At 37.9% G+C, this 20,753-nt stretch overlaps 1 protein-coding gene and 1 pseudogene across 2 annotated transcripts in view; one reads left to right on the top strand and one right to left on the bottom strand.

Moving 5' to 3' along the window:
* RNGTT (RNA guanylyltransferase and 5'-phosphatase) overlaps positions 1–20,753 on the top strand; it is a 238,504-nt gene that overhangs the window by 210,533 nt on the left and 7,218 nt on the right. The gene's annotated exons all lie outside the window — the stretch shown is intronic.
* LOC117020573 (60S ribosomal protein L28-like) lies at positions 2,917–3,299 on the bottom strand (annotated as a pseudogene).

Raw genomic sequence — 20,753 nt, 5'->3', positions numbered from 1 at the left:
TAAGCCAGGTACTGCCTCAGAAAGTGGCCCACGATTACTGTGTTTTTGTGGTTGGTGATTTGCTGTCAGCTATCATTTCTCAAAGTCTGGCAATTCCTTTCTCACTGCTTTTATTTTTTCTGCCAATAGCTTAAGAAATATCAAAAATTATAGGGAAAATCAAGTAATTAAACTTGTTAAATCAGTTGCCTTAATTTGCACCCAGTTACATAGATATCCATAAGTTTTGACCGGTGAGCCTAAAGGTGTTGCTGCGTCCTCCTGGGAAAGGATAGTACTTTCATTCACTGACATTGCATCCCTGGTTTTCCTTTTTTCAAATGAGAGGGTGCTAATTCTTCTGTGTTGTCCTTAAGACAGTACTACACCAGTGTAGTTTTCGTTTATTGAAAGGACCTGCAAACTAACCCTTTTCTTCTTTTAATTATTTACATTGCTCTTGTGACACTAAATATTTGAATGTGGTTCTACTTACTGGCTGGGTATGCGTGGACATAGCCAAGAAGGCAAAAAGCGTCAGCCATTTTGCTCAGAAAGAATGTTCTTTCGTTTGCAGTGGTTTTCTTTTCTTCAGTGAGCCTGCTGCCTTTACTCAGTCTCCCTTTCTTCACTGTGGCCGTAGGTGACATCTCTGTCACTGCCATTCACGGCCATACCAAGTGATGTACAACAGGTTTGAAACTTTTAAAAATACTTTTTCCAATGTAACTTGGCACATACGTATCTTCAAGATTCTTGAGCAAAATGACTGAGCCAGTGCTGCTTTCTATTTTGTCAGTCAGTGCCTTACAAGAATTTTCACTTCTGTCTAGCAGTAGCAGTACAGTGTGGCTTACAATCCGTATTCCTCTTTTAAGTCCATCTGCAGATTGAGGAAAGTTTAGCTCTGTCTCTACACCGCCACAGCTCATCTGTAATGTCTGAGTGCTTATGGTATATAATGATGGTGGCGGTATATTTCAGCCACACCAGGGTCAGGTTAAAGAAAACACAGTGTAGATTTAATTTAATATAAACCAGGAGCTTTTCTACCCAACTCGACACATGCTAATGGCAGATTCCAGGCACTGTCATAAAAGCAATATATTAAGAGGAAACTCTTAAAGAATGGCTTCATCTATCTTACAGTTAGTGAGCACCCTTTCTGAATTTTTATTTTGGGGGCTTACAACTTAAACATACTATGGAGTTCTCCTGACTATACAAATAATATGTATTCAGAAATGGGTCAATCATAATGCCAGAGCTTTGTCATGGTCATTTATAACTGTGGGATAATTGTCTGCAGATAACTCTCAAATCTTGACCTCTAAATCCTCCTTCTTCTCTTAAATCTCAGTTTTGAATTTTCAAATGCCTCCTGGACAATTACATTGACTATTTCAACATCACCTCAGATTCACTCATTTTTGTTATTTATTCCTGAAAAGGACATTTAATGAATACCTGCCACATCAAATGTATGTTCCTTAAGCCCCTATTATGTGCCGAGTGCTTTGATGGACACTGGGATTAGAATGGTGAGTGAGCCTGCGACCGTCCCTGTTTTCATGGAGCTTGCTGTGTATGTGCAGTTCTGCTGATTGAATCAGCTCTTCAGCGGTGATGCCTGTAATGACAGGGAAACGAAGGGCTCATTTGCGTGGGTGACAAGGGTAGCGAGCCCTGTTTAATGGGTCACGGAGGACCTCCGTCATGAGTCAATTTTAAGCCAAGAGTTGCCGGGGGTGAAGGAGTTAGGTGAGTGGGGGCAAGCTCTTTGTTCTCTCTGTGTCCTCAGTTTCCTCATTTGTAAAGTGGAGACACCCAGAGAAAAGCAACAGTAAGTTGGCTAATGCACCTGAAGCGCTGCGGGCAGTGCCTGGCCCTCCGTGTGGCTGCTGTCTGCATCACCTTTGTCACAATCTTCAGTGGTTCATTTCCTCAGGCAGTCAAATGTGTACTGAGCAGGCCCCAAGTGCTAGGTATTTTTCAGTATTATGGTAGGATTCAGGGATGAAAAACATAAAATCTTTCCTCTCCAAGAACTTAAAATATGTATACAAACAGCGAAAAAGCAAATAGTACAGAAAGAACTATAAGGGCGGTATGAGCCAATTTCTGGAAAGGAGGAATCCTTTCTTCCAGGGAGTGGTGTATGATTTATGTCACTTACTTGGCAAGTAATCATATACTGCCTGTGAAAGCTTATATTTGCCCGCATTCATATTATCTTCTAAGATTTTACCTCTGTAGATCTTTACTTACCACTGAAACTTTCCATGCTTGAAGTGAGAAAGTGTGTGTCTCAGACTGAAGTATGTGAATAATAGGTGCTGTGTATGTTAATGAGTAGTCTTGGAAACCTATTAAACTTTTTATGGATGCTTACACAAAAGCCTTATAACTGCTGGAGACATTTCTTATAACACTGTCACACGCTTTAGGGGGTACACAATACAGATTAAGAAATAGATGTCACCTCCTCTAAATTAAAAAATGTTCCCCATATTCTTCAGGGATACACCGTATGTTCATTCCTTCAAATGTCTGCTTTAATATTTTGCTGTAGTAAAGTGGCATCTTTGACATCATTTTTAAAATGTATTACCATACTCAACTGAAAAAAATTAAAAAGAATCAAAACGGGTAATCATGTTAAATGTTTTTTGTTTGACAGTAGCAAAAGGAGCACAATTCACTTTTGCTGATACAAAATGAGAAGCTCACAGACGGCTATGTATTTCAACAAATTGAAATTTTCAAAATGTTGCTTACATTTCCCCCTTGAGAGAAAACAGTTATTGCATACTAAATATCATATTGTAGCTTTTGAGAAAAGTGTGTGTGTGTGTGTGTGTGTGTGTGTGTGTGTGTGTCTTTGAGAAAGTCGGCTGATGCTTTATACTTTGTTGCTTTTGGGGGGGGGGGCGGTGCTCAGGAGCTCTTGGGGGGGTGAGCCCACTTCCTCTGCAGAGGCTCCTGGCTCTGCAGGATGGCGCTGGCTCTGCAGATGGTCCGGGTGGTACTTGTTCTTGCGGGTCATATGCTGGCTGCTGCTGAGGGTGGCCCGGGCATTCTTGTTGATGGTGGTCCACACATTGGAGGTGGCTGGCTTTTGCTGGCCGGCTCTACGCTTCATGACAACCACCACAGCTTTGCCATGGTTCCATGGCTCCACACCCACCGTCTTATAGGAAATCAGCCTGTTGGAGCGGAAGGGGTTGTGGGCCTTCAGATTATTGGGCTCGGTACTTGTTCCTTTTGATCAGGAAGCTGGAGCAGTTGCACATGACTATCTATTGCAAATGTGTGGACATGGCGATAGCTCCTCTCGTTGCAGCAGCCGGAGACAGAAAGAGCAAGAAAAGTATTTTATAAACATCTGTAAAGATGGGAAAGTACCTCTGCTTAACTGGTAGAAACCAGTGTAAACATCTCAGTCAATATACCTACCGAGTATATATCTGATTTACTAAAGAAAAGAAAATTAGCGAACATTTTATTTGCTGTAATCTTTTGTTTTCATGTTTTAATACACTACATTCATGATTAAGATGTAAGTTTTATTTTTTGGTTTAAACTTTAAAACATAAAACTGCTTTCTAATACACAGATATTTCCTTCACAGTTAGCTGGAACATTGCATTTATCATAGCAAACAAACTGTCTCATAGATTCTATCATCCCCCCTTAAAGTAGATTAATGGCTTTTTTTTAGTTAAGGGTAGTCTTCAGAAATTCCCTGGTAATAGGTCTTTGCAGTGGCTTTTAATCTCTTAAAACATAAGGCTTGTATGGGATGAGGCATGAATTAATTTTCCAGCTTTTGACAAAATTGAATCCTAAAACCATCTACGTATATTTGACAGTCACTTTTAGAGAGTAATTAGCTTGCTATAAATACAAGAGATTTCCTGTAAGAAAAATTGCTCATGCTATGTAACCAATAGAGGAATTTGGCAGATGAGAGAAAAAGTATATCTTATCCCAAAGAATAGAACCCTTCAGTTTTTTAGTTTGTTTTGGTCCTTGTGCTTTTTTTGCTTAGATTTAATTGTGAGAAATGCGGCAGGCTGGTGTGTAAGACATGATTATGCCCTTTATGGGGTGTGGGATTAACTTTCATAATTAGTTTTTAGAAATCTTTATGGAAATTTTTTCATGAATCTTTTAAAATGCATGAAGATGATTTGGCATTCAATTGGAAAGCAAACTAATCTCTGAAGCTTAGGATAGACTTTAGAACTAGACAAACCTGGTGAGATTCTCATCCAATTTATGTAACTTGGTGGATATACTTTGGTTTTTCATCAATAAAATGGGAATGACAATATCTGCTGCTTAGAAAAATTGTATGAATTGTACAAATAGTGTGGATAAAGCACCTAGCACTATGCTAGGCTTATAAAAGTCATTGTGAAAAATGGTGTTTCCTTCTACTCCATCATCCTCCCCCAACGCATTTAATAAGCTTTTACAAATAGGCACCCTATTCTTTTATCACCTTGGGATCCAGATCATTACGATCTTCAGATGTACTTTCTTTTTATGTTTTTCTTTCATATGAGAGATTGTGACATGAGAAACTAAGCAAGCAAATAACTGAAATCATGGGTATGGTTTTTTTTTTGAATATTTGTTGTAGAGAACTGGGCTGCTTAAAACTTGATACACCTGGGGTATATGGATATGCTGTGCTCAGGCGTTCATAGCTGTGACAGAGTTCCAATTTAAGGAGACATTTTGAGTCCAAGGTAGTTTGTTTCGAAGCCAGGTTTTACTTTGGTTTTAATGCATAAATAGCCTCATGGAATAGCCAGCCTTTTCCAAGCTATGCCATAATAGTTTTATGCTAAAATATATATTGAATAAGTAAGCATGAACCGCATAACATTTCATTTCTTCACTTTATTTAGTTTTGTTTTTTTGTTTAAGATGGAAGTTGAAGGAAATGGAATGGAAGAAAAATTCTTTTGTTTATGTAATACATTATCATACTTTCCTACATAAACAGAGTGCAAAATTACCCCTGGAAGAAACAGGAAAGCAGACTAGAAGAGTTGCCTTTCTGATGTCTGCCAAATAGCTTGCATAGGTTCCCTCATTCAGTCCCAATAGCAGCCATCTGGAGATCCGACTGTGCTCTGGTCACTTAGCTTACAAGTTGCCTAGCGTGGAGCATTGTATCATAGAGCCATAAGATTGTAAAGCATAGAGCATGACACGTATGTATCAGAAGCACTGGGGTCAGGATTTTAATCTAGGTCTATCCCCTCAAAAATTCCTTATATTCTCTTGTAGTATTCTTTCCTAAATTGTCTCAATAATCTAGCAAAATGAGGAAGATACTATACAAAATTGCCCTTAAATTGTTTACTACGTAGTTATCTGTGAAGAAGTAAAAAGGAAGCAGTGTGGTATGTTGGAAGGAGCTCTGAATTGGCTGTGAAATTTGGGGTTCTCGTCTTTGTCTTAAAACGGTTTTGTTTTTAATTAAAAATGTAATTTTTTTATTAAATCATACCCAAGATCTTTTCTATTTTTTTTAAACCAAAACTAAAATACAGTCATATATGATTAAAGATTTATAAAACAAAGGTAAAAATATTCAGTCAAATAAAATAGTAAATGCTTTGAGAATTATATTCAGATTATGTGGGTAAGAGTTTTGGAGTCAGGGGAAAGTAAATTTGAAACCTTCAGTGACTAGCTGTCTGAATTTTGTAAACACTGTCTGCGGCTTCACGGTAACATATATTTCCTCCTCCTCATAAATTTGAAGTAGTTTACCAAAGGGTGGTATATTACTTAGCAATAATGAATTGAAATTACTCTGAAATAGCCTTCCTTGTAGAGCAGAATTCAGAATAAGGTCTATTAGAGGCTGCGACTATATTGGCTTTCTTAAATGAAGTGGACGCACTCCAAGGTGCTCAACAATGTATATCAGAGACAGTGGTCAGATGGGCTGGGCCGGTACTAGAGAGAGCCCTGGTCATAAAAGAATTGTGGTTGGTTTCTTTCTGATACAAATATACTTCCACCTGCCTCCCCCTCGGTCGTGTTAGAGGAGGCCCTTTTGATTCATCAGACTACACAGTCATACAAGTTGAAGAAGTATTTGTTGTATAAATGACCTATATCTCTTAAAAATGAGAATGTGCCCCTATTTCTGTACCAAAGATCAGGAGAGGATTGAATCTATGATGCATTTTCAGATACCAGGGTAGGTACTAGAAACCACAAGTCCTGTATCTGCAGATCTAGAGGCTATAAGTAAAAATAATCATACATCCAAATGCTGAAATAAAAGTATATAAAGGAAAGACAGCAGGACTGATAATCAAGAATGTAGGGTTCCTGAATCTGTCATTTTCTGACCTCACAGATAATACACACGCGCACACACACGCACACACACGCACACACACACGCGCGCGCACACAACGCACACACATACACACACGCACACATGCACGCACACACGCATACACACACACACATATACACACACGCACACATTAAGGGCTGGGAGTTGTTCATCTTTCTAGGCCTTGGATGATTCAAAAATGAAACATTAGCTTTTTGTTCCTATCCTAACCTCAACTGGAAGGTTTGGCTTATTCCTCTTTCTGATTTCTACATGCTTTCTAATAGCTCTGGATTTAGTATTTAAAATCTGAAGGAAAAAAAGTATATGTTACGTACATATGCATCACATACAAAGACATACATACTTGTAGGCACATGCACACTCACCACACCCACCCTCTGACACAGAAAACAAATACAAACAAAAAAGGAATTTATTGTTTCTATTAATTTCTTCCCTGTTACTTTATCTAGGCATTTTGTGATTTTTCTGGGTGAATATAGAGAAAAAGGATGGAAAAAAGAGTGGGCCTAGCAAACTACTCAAACTTAATCCCAGTTCTACATCAATCAGTAAGATATTTCTTCATCTTTCAAGTGTCTTTCCTCCAAAATTCTACCTCCTGCTATAGTAATATGTGCTCCCCTCCTCTCAAGAAGGGTGAGAACTATTAATAATAATAATATAAATATAATGGAATGTCTCATTTTAAATCCTGTTCTGATAATCTACTATCATTTCTCCCTCCATGGTGATTACACCTTTTCCAGTTTCCCTTATATATTAAATATTTATTAGGACTTCATCTTTTATATTTTTTCAAGTTATATTTTATTTCCTGCAATGTTTTTTGCAAAAATACCTCCTCTAAAATTATTTCATAATATTATTTTTCCTAATGGGTATTCGAAAGAACCTCCAAATTTGGATTTAGGTCTTATTAGTGGGCTATTCATTAAGTCATCTGTTGGATCATTAGTAAAGGATAAATTATTAGAGACTGGAAGCCAACCCTCTGTACACTCAGAGCAGACTCCCAATGGTGTGGTTTATGTCTTTGCTCAGTCTGTAGCCTTTCAGCTTGTGCAATCCTATTGAATATTTTTATTGAGGCCACTTTGAACTAATTTGGCAAGTCATATTTCTTGAGACAATTTGCCAATTCTTCTGTCTGCAGACTTGGTGGGAAATTTGATGGAGATATTTCTTAAGATTTTTCTCATGGTAAATTATGTTTTTAAATCTATTATTTTAAATTAAATTTATTGAAGTGACGTTGGTTAATAAAATTATGTAAGTTTCAAGTGTACAATTCTATAATACGTCATCTGTATATTGTATTTTGTGTTCACCACCCAGAGTCAGTTCTCCTTCTGTCACCATATTTTAACGCCTTTTACACTTTTCTTTCTCTCCCCCCTTCCCTTTCCTCTGGTAACCACTAAACTTGTCTGTGTCTATGAGTTTTTGTTTGTCTTGTTCATTTGTTGTTTTCAGCTTTATATCCCACATGTGAGTGAAATCATATGGTTCTCGACTTTTTCCATCTTGAGAATATCATGCTAAGTGAAATAAGTCAGACGAAAATTATTTTAAGAAGGAAATGTAGGCTCATTTTAGAGTGGCAGACAGGAAGGCAGAAACTTATTTTGCATTCATTCTTATTTACATGGGTCCTAAGTCACTGTTTAAAATAGGAATCTTGTAAAACTAGCTTACAAGAATGTGAAGGGTTAATGTTTATAAAGACCTTTGAGTTACTATCAGTGGAGCTATTATATAAATAAATTGCTTATTTAAAATTTGCATATTTGCAGTGTATATTATCTCGCACTTATATTTGGATACTTGATACAAAAGGGAATGATGCATTTACCTTTTTTTCTTACTGTGAACAATACTGATAAATGCTGAGTGGATGAGTAATTATCTTTCATATTTTAGAAAGCAGAAAATTCTCAGTTTATAATGAATATGATGTAGTAGGATGCCATAACGATTTTGTATGTTTGTTTCCCATCTGACATACAAATGCATGGTAGATAGTTTGCTTGCTTTCTTTCTCCTTCCGGTTTACCACTTCAATTCTCCCAAATTGCTAATATCCTATTTCCTCTTTCATTAGAAATCATACCCACATCCACAAAGGTAGGAGAAGCCTAATTTTATGTGGCAGCATGATTTAAAGGGACTTCTACTCAGAAAGCTATGGTTGATTCAACTATTAATTACCCATATGATTGTGTCATGAGGTTGGGCTTCTCCTATTTTGGTTTTGTTGTTTTCAGGCCCAGAGTACATAACTTTTCATGCATATGCATGTGGAAATTTTAATTGAGCACATACTCCATGCTAGGCACTATATTAAAGTTCATCTTGCTTGAGCTTTATTGTCAAGTTGGAGACAATTCAATAGGGCGTCTTTCTAAGATAAGGGAACAGTAGGGAACTATACAAGTGTGTCAAAGAAGCATAAGGGTCTGTGGAACCAGAGAGGGTTTCCCAGAGAAGGTGACCCTGATGATAAAAGAGAAGAGGCAAGTCAGAGGAGAGGAGAAGATGATGTGCCTGCCATCCAGAGGGAAGCATAGGTACGGTGGCATGCAGCAAGAGAGCCTGGTCAGTCCAGGGACCAAAAGTCATTTAATAATGGCTGGAATGTTGTGAAATCTGGTGTCATTTCTATAATTTCTTTGTGTAATATTCATCAAAGTTTTATTTTCAACACATATTATGGCACCTATTACGTCTTCAGTGGGATGTGGCAGTGAATAAAACAAAGGCCCTGTTGTATTTGTTCAAGCACCTTACCATCTAAGGTAGGAGAATGGTAAACAGAGGAAGGAATTATACTCCAAAATAATACATTATGTGGTATTTCAGGAGCTGACAAAACAGGCTCAATTTTCTAGAGAAAAATGTCACTTGAAATTATTAAAGTCAAGCATCCGCTTTCTCTGCCAACATGTTGTGCCAAAGGGACTACGGAAGAGATGGGTGAGCGTGTTGGCATGGCCGAGGGAGCCTCTTCACGGTGGTCACGCCGGGAGAGGAGGTGACGTGTCGGAAGGGAAAGCAGGAGGAGCCACCGTGTGGTCTAGTTTGGCATCCTGAGCTGAGAGTTGTCCACGTCCATTTTTCATATAATTCACGACTAGAAAAGGTGAAATGCCTCCCCTATTCCTTGCTAGTTGCTTGAAATCAATCCATTATTCTTTGTATACTCGATGAGGTTTTTTTCTGACGTTGGTAATTGGTCTTGAAAGCAATTTAGTGGGTCTCCACTAGTTTTGTTTTTGTTTTAATGAAATAAAATAGAAAATAGCAAAGTGCAGCAAGCAAGGAAATAAATTGTTTTATGAGTGTGTGTGTGTGTGTGTTTGTGTGTGTGTCTGTGTAGCAAGTTAGGATATAAACTGTTTTTCTTGCATTAGATAAACTGGGTCATATGAGTACATTTTTGTCTTCTTTGGTGAAACTTATATGACTGCAAGTAAAATTTTGGCCTTTTGCTTATTAAGGATTTCTTGTAGAGCATGGAGTCAGTGTGCTGGACTGAAATGCCATGGTCTGGGCCCTCGTAACTCTAACCCCAAAGAGGCATGTGCTTTGGACAACTTGTAGACTTTTTGTGAACCTCACTGTTTTCAGTCTAAAAAGAGACTTGGGCTAGGTGAGTTCTTATACTCCCTTCCAGCCAAGATTCTGGACTTGGTTCTCTCTCTAAAGTAGTTGAGTATAAAAAATGAGTTGTCTTAAAAGTTGATTGAGCCTTTTCACAAACCTGATATCATTTCAGAGAGGTGGTCCTAGGAGTAAAAACAAAAGCCTGAAGCAAAAAAAAAAAAAAAAAAGATGGCTTACTAGCACAGGATCTGGGTTTCTGACAGAATTTGCTTGTCCCTCCCCCTAAAAAGGTGATGGTCCACTGCATGCAAACAAACCCTGTAAATGACATGGCCTGGCATCTAGGTAACAGAACCTCCAAAAAACGCCGAGTTGAGAAAATGTTGCTTGGGATCTCAACCCCTACACTGGACAGTTATATGGGCTACTTGTCCCCAAAACGAGGAAGTTGTGAGAGCTGCAGAGACACCAGTACTAGAGAGGGAGGGGCACCTCTAGACCCATTATCCATTTTCCGTTGTCGGGTCTCCATATATTAGAAGTGTTCCCTTACTCCTTTGTGAGATGCCATGGTGACGAAAGGTATCCTCCAGGTACCTTTCTACCACATGTGCAGTAGGGAACATCAAGCGCAGAGGGACTCTCCAGTCTCATTCCCTCTGGTACCTGAAGGCTACCTAAAAAGGTAATCCAACCATAAAATAAAGTAACAGAACTCGTTTATCCCACTGATGTGTTCGGGTATTTAAAGTCTGTTTTCTTGTAGGAGCTCACCTGTATTCTGAGATAGCAGCAATTAAACTGAGCTAAGTGTAGCGAAATAGTGTATGTTATAAACTCAGTTAAAATTCTCAAAGGGCTCTCTGCTTGTAGCAGTTTCTTACTATAATGGAGCACAGAACCGTGGGGCCACCAGAAAGACAGAGCTGCTAACAACCCCATTTGTGGCATTGTTAGGCAGTGCTGTTGACATATGAATACATTTCATATGATTATCATAAAATTGGGGCCTGGAAATTGAGCAGCCATGCTGCTGCATTTCACACTCACATTTGTAATAGGCCGTAATAAAGTAAACATTTTAAATGGATGTAAGAATAGGCATTACTGGTGATCACAAATGTATGTTCAATTGATGTGCTTTTGAAGCTCAATTTAACAAAGCAAACAAATTTCCTGGCATTATCAACATAATTGTTCTCACGATTGCGTTTTGGTTTCTAAAAAGTAATTTAAGCACAAAAACCAAGTCGCTAAAAAACAAAACCAGCAAAGGAAATGTAACCAAGAATGAGCCACTTGTCCTTTTTTCAGGTCAGATTGTTTTTTAAAGTCTCACATGTTCACTGTGCCACTTCCTTTCATGTGCCAAACCATTGCCAATCTGTGTCACTTGGAGTTTCATATTTCATGATTTAATTTGGGGTTAAATCCAGCTGTTTGCTGTGCCATCACCAGGCTCTGGAGTGGGACTACACAGCTTTTGTCTGCTAGTGAAACTCCGAACTGTGTGACAGTTAAAGCAGGGAATTATCCCCTCCCCTTTCTTAAGGACAGAAAAGACTAGATTATCCATTTAACGACCAAAGTGGGGGGAAGCCTGACTATATGTAAATTTAGCACCAATTAGATGGTGGGATTTGAAGGACTCTTGTTCCTGGAGTATTCCAAAAGCAAAAATGGAAATGATAGTGGTGACATCCGATGTGTGGTGCCCAGGCAGTTAAAGCAGTGATAGTTTGAACCCTCTGGGCACAAAACAGTGCCAGGAGGTGATCACTGCGTCTTCTGTGGCAGCTGGCAAACAGAGCAGGTGATACAGCGTTCTCAGCTTGTTACTTTCCAACACGCCATCGTGTTCTCCAATTTTGAATAAACCCCCCTTCCTGTACTGTCATTGGGCTAGAGCAGACCCTCACGTAGCAAGTGTGCGGCCACAGTGGAAGTCGAAGGAGCTCAGGGTCGCAGGTGCACTGGCCTAAAAGTTGGCAAAGGCACTGCATGGCATCGGTAGGAGGAGGGCTCCTCAAAGACTCACACAGTGAGGTCTGGTAGTCATCAGAGTTGAGCTGACTCTAAACAGTAGAGGGGGCACACTGGTGTGAGAATAGCTCATAAAATACCGGTGAGTTAAAAGCATTTCTGCCAAGCTTGCCAATTACCTGATATATTATTTTTTTATTAAGCACCAAGATTGTGCTAAGTACTTTTTACAGGAAAGGGTAAAGCCACCTGCCTTATTTATCCTCAGACTTAATTCCAAGTAGTTTATCACTATAGCCCAGAAAATAATTTCATTCCTAATAGGTAACCACAGCTACCTTATTCAGATTAGACTCGCTGAAGACTTGATAAGAGCAGTTGAGTAGTCAACATCCAAAGCTATGAGGATTATTTTGCCCATGTAATTTTGATTTTTGTTCTTTATTCCCACTATCCTCACCAAGACAGGACTAGACCAAAAACCCAAGGAAATGTGGGGGCGGAGGGAGGGAGGAAACTAAATGAGAAATTTAATCTGGTCCTAAATGAAATCTCCAGGAGAAGTGAACTGTGACAATTCTGATCTCTCAAAGACTGGGCAATCAGATACTTCTGAATGTAGAAATGTTTAGATAATACCCAGTATTTTTGTGCACGTTACATACATGCATAAGTTTTTGTAAAGATCCTTCTTTTTTCAAGTTTGAAAATAAAAGCAGATAAACCACTTGCCAGGACAGAAAACACTTTTGAATCACTAGAGCCTACTGAACAGTTAAACAGCTCTAGTCATCGCTGAAATCTTTCTTTGTTGAATGTTACTCAACTGAAAAGCACTTTATCTCCATTTCACAGACCTGGCTTAGGACACTTAGAACTTCCTTTGTCTTCTCCACATCTTTTCCCTACCCACTTTTGAGATTTCTCCCACTTTGTTCCTCCTAACTTCTTTCCAGACCTCTTTTAATCAGACTAATATTAGCAACCCATGGCACATGAGGGCAGGGTGCTGTGTGGTTTTGTATGTTTGTTTTTCTCACATGCAGCCTGTATTTCTTATCATTTCTGTTTTAGAAAGCTATATTACATTAAACTTAAGGTAAAGTGCCCTGCACAGGTTGTTAATAAATGTTACTTCTCTCCCATTCCCTTCCCCATGGGGGAGGAAAAAAAAAATCTCAGCCAATAATTTTAAAAATAAATATCTCCTACGAAAATATCTTGGGTAAAAATATTAAGTTAGTTTTGAGTACAAGTTACTAAAATAATGAATTTGCTACTTTCCCTGCTTTTACACCTCCTTGATGCATGAATGTTCACACACATATAGATACACTAATTAATAGAGATAATAGGGGTTGCATTTTAGTACTTGAATATTTCAGAATAAAAGAATTTGATTTGATGATCTCCAAGTTTTCTATAAGCTCCAAAATACTGGGTTTTGTGAAAGGTAATTGTGGTATGTTTTGGAAAAGAAATTTTTTTCAAGGAAGGTATTTAGGAAGTGTGACACGTGATGCAGGTAATTTATTATCATCATTTTCAAACTTTCAACATCTTCTGAATGGTTTTTTTATATCCCCAATACCTGGAACTGATGAGGTAGATTTATATAGGTAGGTCCATTGCGAATATCATTCAAAGAGTACATAGAGACACAAAATAGAACCCCCCGAGGGTTCTGAGCAGGGTTATTACCACTCAGTATTTACATAATGCCTTTGTCCAGGATATAATAACTCCAGGATTTCTTTCTCAAAGAAGAAGAAATAAGTTGTTGAGAAAGTATATATAAAAGTAGAACTTATTGTGCATGGCAAAGAGAAAAAAAAAATGACTGGATGGCCGGTTGGATATACAGAAGGCAGTTTCCTGCTCCTGTGGTTCATTAGGTCTCGGTGGGAGTCTGCGCTGACCCGAGGTACTGACTGTGAGAAAGGAGTCCTGGAGAGCTTTGCTTGCTCAGATGGGTCCTAGTCCCCACAAGTGCATTACCACTACACTAAGGAGGTCTGTGCACCCCAGCTAACCATGCAGAGGTGCGTGGATCTCTGTGCTTTCGTGCCTGTTAGTGCTGCTAGAGCAAACTGAGTCATTGTAAAGAAAAGTGTTTACAAGATGACCAAAAAAGATCTTCCGCATTTTTGTTGGTGTTCTAAATGGTAGGCAAACAGGAAGGAAATCTTCATTTTAGCATTTATTATAACAGCATTTATCTAATAGGAAATCTATTATTATAGCATTTTGGTTTATTGCCACATGCCATGTAGATCTATCTGGGGAACAGTTCTCTTAAGGTCTCTATAAAAAGGTCATAGGTGAATAGTTGGGTTTAAAACTTGGGTGAGAGAAAGGAGATAAAGTTACATATTACCAGACATATTGCTAAAGGAATAAAAAAATGAACATTATTGAATTCAGATTGTTAGCAAGCCCTTGGAAAGTAGACAAAGGACACTCGAGGTACATTTGAACTGTGCGTTAACATCTTAATGAATTGCCTACCTCGAACATTAGATCCAGTGTATTGTGAACTTCGTTAAGCATGGCTATTTAGTGATCATTAAAACGATTTTAAGTTAGGTGTTTGTTACTGCCAGAAGTAGACCATTTACCAAATCCAGTCTGATGGATACACTTTATTTGCTTTGGTTGTGGCACAGACATCTTAAAAAAACAAGCAACATTAGGTAAGTCTGTCATACTTAAAACTATTTAGGAAGAAAAACAAGTGTTTGACATGCATATTGCAGTTTGGCCTCTTCCCCATGTTAATGATAGATTGCAAAGCTTTCCCTGGTTGTGTATTGTTTTGATTATCCCAAGCATACACTGAATCCATGATCTGCTTGTAATTCTCATCACGCTCAGTACTAACCAAACAGGGAGCAATACATCGTGCCATCGTTTGGCAGTCTATTTAGTGAGCCATTGCCATTGCCTCCCCTTACCTGGCAGAGCGCCTGCTTTGTCACATGACCTTTTCCTTTTGCTCGTCATGCCCATGGAAAGGTCATTCAATCCAATAATGACTTCTCATTTGGTCTAGAAATCAGACAAAAGCTTTGCAGCTGTGAAATGCAGCCCATTTTAAAATTAACCTTTGTAAATCCTTAATGATTGAGAAATTCTGCAATTTGCTATGATTTGTGTTTTGTGCTGCAACCAGAATAGCAAACAGAAGAGATGATACAGGTCAGAATGGTGTGCATTTGGAAAGTGAAGGAAAAGAAAGTTGACAGACACTGTGCTTGGTTCAAGCCCATGTGTGATGCCCTTCTGCCTTTCTCACACACCACCTCATCTTCCACTCACAGACTCTCCCAAGTGGAATGCAATCCTTGGAAATAATTATTTAAATCACAGTTTATTATACAAGAGGTAAAATTGTCCACAAGTGTAGTCTACTTTTGCCTCCTTAAATACAACCTAGAGCCTAGATTCTTAGGGAAAGGGAAGGCACAGGGTTTTGATTCACAAAGGCCTAGAATTTGAATTGTGATTCCAAAACAAATTAGCTTTGTATCCTTACCCAAGTCACTTAAACTCTCTGCGCCTCAGTTTCCACATTTGGAAATCTCATTGGATTCTCATACAGCTTAAATTAGATACTGTATTAGAAAACCTAGCAGGGTTAATATATTAGGTTGGTGCAAAAGTAATTGCAGTTTAAAAGGTTAAAAATAATTGCAAAAACCACAATTACTTTTGCACCAACCTAATAATGTTTCTCGGCTGCTTCCTAGCTATGAGACCCTAATCAAATTACTTACCTAATTACAAATTCCTTTGTGCCTCTGCTTCTCTGTCTGTAAAAATGGGGATAGTTCCTAGGGTTGTTGTGAGGATTAAATAAATTAATCCACGCAAAGCACTTAGAACAGTACTCAACACCTAGTAAGGATTCAGCAATTATTAATGATTCTGGTTGACAGATAATTAAATAGATAACCAACAAAAATTGTGTTTACAAATACTGATAAATGATGTGGAAACTGTTGAAGCAATCTGAGCGACAGTGATGGCTTGGACTGTGTATGATACTGGCAGTAAGAGAGGGGACAAACAGACATATTCAGAGTAGATTTTGGAGATAGAATTGGTAGTCTCTGGTAATGAATTGAATGTGAGGGAAAATAAAAGAGGAAGAGGTCAGGCAGACACCAAGGTTTTTGTCATGAGAAACTAGGTTAATGGAGTTTCCACTTATTGAGAGAAAAAGCAAGAGAAGAGATAGGTTTGGGGGAAGACGAAGAGCTTAGTTTTGAACATGTTGGTTTTGAGAAGTCAATGGGGCTCTCAAATAAAGGTGTCTAAAAGATGGCTAGATTCTCTCTCTCTCATATATATATATATATATATATATATATATATATATATCATCTCATATATATGTGTATATATATACACATACATATATATATAATAAAACGGTATAATATAGTATAAGAGAAAGCGTTTGGGAATGAGTCAGGCTTATGTGAGACCCTTTTCAAAGGCTTGTAGAGAACATTTCTTTATTTTTGGTTCCTTCAAAATGCGAAAATCTTAAGATCTTTTTCACCTCAGGCCTTACTACATACTGTTAATCACTGTTTGAAGTATGTGTCTCCCTTCACTCACTCCCACTTATTTCCCTCCTTCTCTTCCTCTTTTTCTCCCTCTCTACCTTCCTTCCTTCCATAAGCTGGCTTCTTATCCTGTAAATCTCAACCTAAATATCATCTCGTCAGACTATGCCACCTAAAACCAGGCACCTTTTTTTCCTGCATTACTCCTTATTATATACTCTGTTTTCTTCATAGCCCTTATCATAATTTGTAATTATCTACTTGACTATTACTAGACTATACATTTCGAAGGCCAGGGACTGTGCCGACACCACCAGTCCACACCCTGTGCCTGGCTCCTGGCCGCTCTGTCTGTCAGAAGGCAGGAAGGAGGGTCTATAGCTCAGTGCTGTGGCTGATTTAGGACCAATGTCTTTGTGTTTTCATATGACTGGCTTTTTATGCTTATATGCACAGAGTTTCTGTACCCGACATCAGGCAAAATCTGAGTAGGAAAATAACCTTGTTTGTTTCAGTCTACATTTATTCTGCACCAAGTCCCAGACTCTGTAATAGCTGGTGGGATATGAAATGGCATTGTGAGATTGGACAGGGAGACCCGTATTTGAGACTTGGTTGTTTCATCTTCTAGGCCTGTGACTTTCGCTGAGATATTTGAATTACTCTAAGCTTTAGTCTCCATGCACTAATGTAGTTGAGGGGCAGTAATATAATTCCTACTTCATAAGATTATGGTACAAACTGAATGAGATTATTTGTGTAGATCACGAATTTATAATGCTTTGCACATACTAAGTGCTCAGTAAGTTATTACTATCTATTTGTATAAAGGTGACTCATACAATTCTAGAAATGGTTGATATTGCTTGACCACGGGCAGGCACAAAATCTTCCTTTATCTTTCCCTTTCTTCTCCTTGTTCTTCACTGTCAAAGGAGAAATGCTGCCTGTAATACCACGATAGCAAAAACTAGTCATGGCATCACCTCTAGCTTAGGCACCCAGAAATAGACGTGGCGTTATGTTTATTTAAATGACAAACTGAGAGTATTTAAGCCTTAAAACGTTTTGTTTTGTTTGTGGGGTTAGAAAGAAAGTGTGGGAAGGAGGCAGAGAAAAGTTAGAGATAGTACTAGCTTATTTAACCAGCCTTCAACAAGCAAACTGGGTGATAAACTGAGGCTCCTGATTCTCCTGAATTCAGTAAACATTCTTCCTGAGGATCTGCCCCGACTAAGCACGGTGCTGATAATGGGGAGATCAGTGAGGAGGACATATTTTATTAGTTGATCAAGTGCATGAAATTAACTTGCTAGATATTTCATTCTGTACCACGATCTATTTTCTGCACCTCAAGCAAAGGTGTTTTACTATTCTGGTTGGTTTCCACTAAGTGCTATTTGTGAGTTTAGACACTAGGATAGGGGGAAGGTTGAATGAAAAGAATTTAGGGCAGAAGTCGTCAAAATTTCTTGGTTTATTTTGCCTCATAGAGCACCTCTAAGCCACAAGAAGTCCCTAACAGGTGCCATTTCTGAAGTGGATAGATCCAATCAACTGAGTAAGTGTTTATGTCCTAACAATTTAGCACATGTTAAGGCATGCATAACTTCTCAAACCCTGGAATCAGGTAGTATACCACCATCATGTACTGATCCACACTGATTTTTGTGATACTTGGTTTTTATCACAATAGTTGCCCAAAACTCAGCTTTGCAAAGATATAATGTCATCTGAAGGAATCTCACATTAAAACTGTGAACGCCCTCTGACTAGTAGCTTGCATGCTGTCCAACACATACTACTGTGTTTCCTAAAAATGTAGAATACCCCACAGTGCCTGTGAGTTTGCTGCAGTACCCCGGGTGCCTCGTGGCACAGTTTGGGAACTGTGGGCTTAGGGCCTTATTCCAAGAATTTCTGTTTTATCTTTAAATGTTTATCTCTTTTTACTGTTTTGTACCTCTACATTATAAGCCAGCCGGATGTTATTTCATTTTTTATGAAACATACTTTATCTTAGGAATTTTTCTATTACTGAAACTTTAAAAAGTAAAGCATGTATAATGAAGGAAGTTTGGACAATACAACAGAACACAGAGAAGAAAATAAGTCATTCCTAATTCCACTATCCATTAATAACTACTATTAACCTTGTTGTTTTAGCTGTCCAATTATTTTATATGAAGATTTATTGTATTTTGAATAATAACTATTACTAACTGATTTTATTAGAAGGTAATAGTCTGTAGTGTAACAGGAGTTTCATACCCAGAAGTTGTGACTTGTCTGTAATTACCTTTAGGATAAATAACATATCTGGCCACTTTCTTTTTATTTGATACTTTCATAAGTTGAATGCCTGATTGGAGGACTTGAAGACCCCCTCCATTTATGAGGGAAAGAATTTCTGCTGCTGTATTTCTAACCTAGCAAAAGCAAGGTGTGTTATTTACATGGCAGTTCTTCATTATAGAAGCACAAACACAAATAGATTTTAATGGAACAACATGTTTTTTTTGTAAGTGGTAGGGCTGGGTATTTTTTAAAAGGGCAACTTGTCAAATGTTTTACTTCCTCCAGTAGATGGATGCACTTTCTAAAAGCAATATATTGTGACCCTACTATAATGTAGTAGTTTATAAAGATTATCTATCTAATAATTCATATTTAAGCTATATTTTTCTGGTACCACAAGGAAAACTTTTATAATTCCATTTTATTTCTGATTGATTTGTTGTTTTATTTTCTCTGCCTTCGTAAGTAGTAGAAATTGAAATTATTTACATAAAAAAATCATTTTTGTGTGTGAGTTCATTTATGTGAGATATGTGTTTAAAATCTACCTTCTGTTACAATATAGAGGTTGAACTGGAAGTATCAAAAAATAGAATTGTAACTTCAGAAAAGAAAAAATGGCTTAGCTCTTGAGAATAGTTCACAAAAGATGGGTACAAACATATATTCATATTTAGAGTTTCATTGTCTCTCACTCTCTTACTCTCATACTCAATCCTTCTCTCTCTCCCGCCCTCTCGTTCTCTCAATAATGATTCTAAATTCTGATTAAAACAAGTGGTGGCAATACTTTCTTAGCATAGCCTGGACTGTTGAAGAGTAATTTTGTTCTTATAAAATCCTGGTAAAGTCCCCCAGGGCTGACTCAAGGGCTGGAGCAGAGAAAATACAAGATGAACCTGGCATAGTATCTTGTATTGCCAGGAAGTAAATGCTAAAAATAAATACGTAAAAGTGGAAGCAGGTTAAAAGGACACAGGAGTCCACCTGAGAGAGTTCCCAGTGGTGTAAACTACTAGAACAATTTGAGCAACAAAATAAATGACAATAATTTTATTAAAAACCAAAGAATAAATACCCATGAGTCCATACTGATACAGATAAGCCAATAAATAAATGAGGGAGACGGGACATATCTTTTTGTACAGAAGTCCAGATGATAAATGTAGAAGGAGTGGAGAAAATAGAATATTCTATTTGAACACCACAGTAATGATTTCTGCAGGCAGGATTCACAGATGGATGCTAAGAAAATAAGTTATATAAGTGATAGATAATAATTTGAAAGTATTTTTTATATAAAATTGAAAAAGTTATTGTAAAAAAAAATAAGTATTTTTTTAAAATACAAAATAAGTGAGCAAAACTTGAAGGAGAAACACGATATTTGTATAGCCTCAAGATATCTCTCTCAAGAAGCTTATTAATTTTTGTGGTAGTTTTAATTAATGTCCACAAGTTCTTTGATACCCTTCCTGCCAGGAAGTGGAGCTTACCTCCCTTATCCTTGAGTGGGGCTGGAAATAGTGACTTGTAACTATCCAATAGAGCATGGAAAGGAGAAAAACAGTAGCTTTACAGTAGAGAAACCTGGCAGACACCTTCAGTGGTCAGGGTAAACATCACCAGTAATAAATCCTGTTGTTATCATACAACACCAGATATTATGCATTGAGAAGGACATTTCACTTCTCTTTCGTTCTTCCCCCAAATCCATAATCTCAGTCTAATCATGAGAAAACATTAGAAAATCCCAAATTGAGAAACATCCTACAAAATATCTGACTAGTACTCTTCAAAAGTATTAGGGAAAGCCTGAGAAACTGTCACAGATCAGAAGAGTAAGGAATCATGACAATTAAATGCAATGTCATTTCCTGGATTGAATCCTTGAACAAATAAAGAAAAGACATTAG

This window comes from Rhinolophus ferrumequinum, chromosome 3, assembly GCF_004115265.2.
Source record: "Rhinolophus ferrumequinum isolate MPI-CBG mRhiFer1 chromosome 3, mRhiFer1_v1.p, whole genome shotgun sequence".
Lineage (NCBI taxonomy): Eukaryota > Metazoa > Chordata > Mammalia > Chiroptera > Rhinolophidae > Rhinolophus > Rhinolophus ferrumequinum.
The sequence above is the reverse complement of the archived record's forward strand: the minus strand, read 5'-3'. Positions and strand labels throughout refer to the sequence as shown.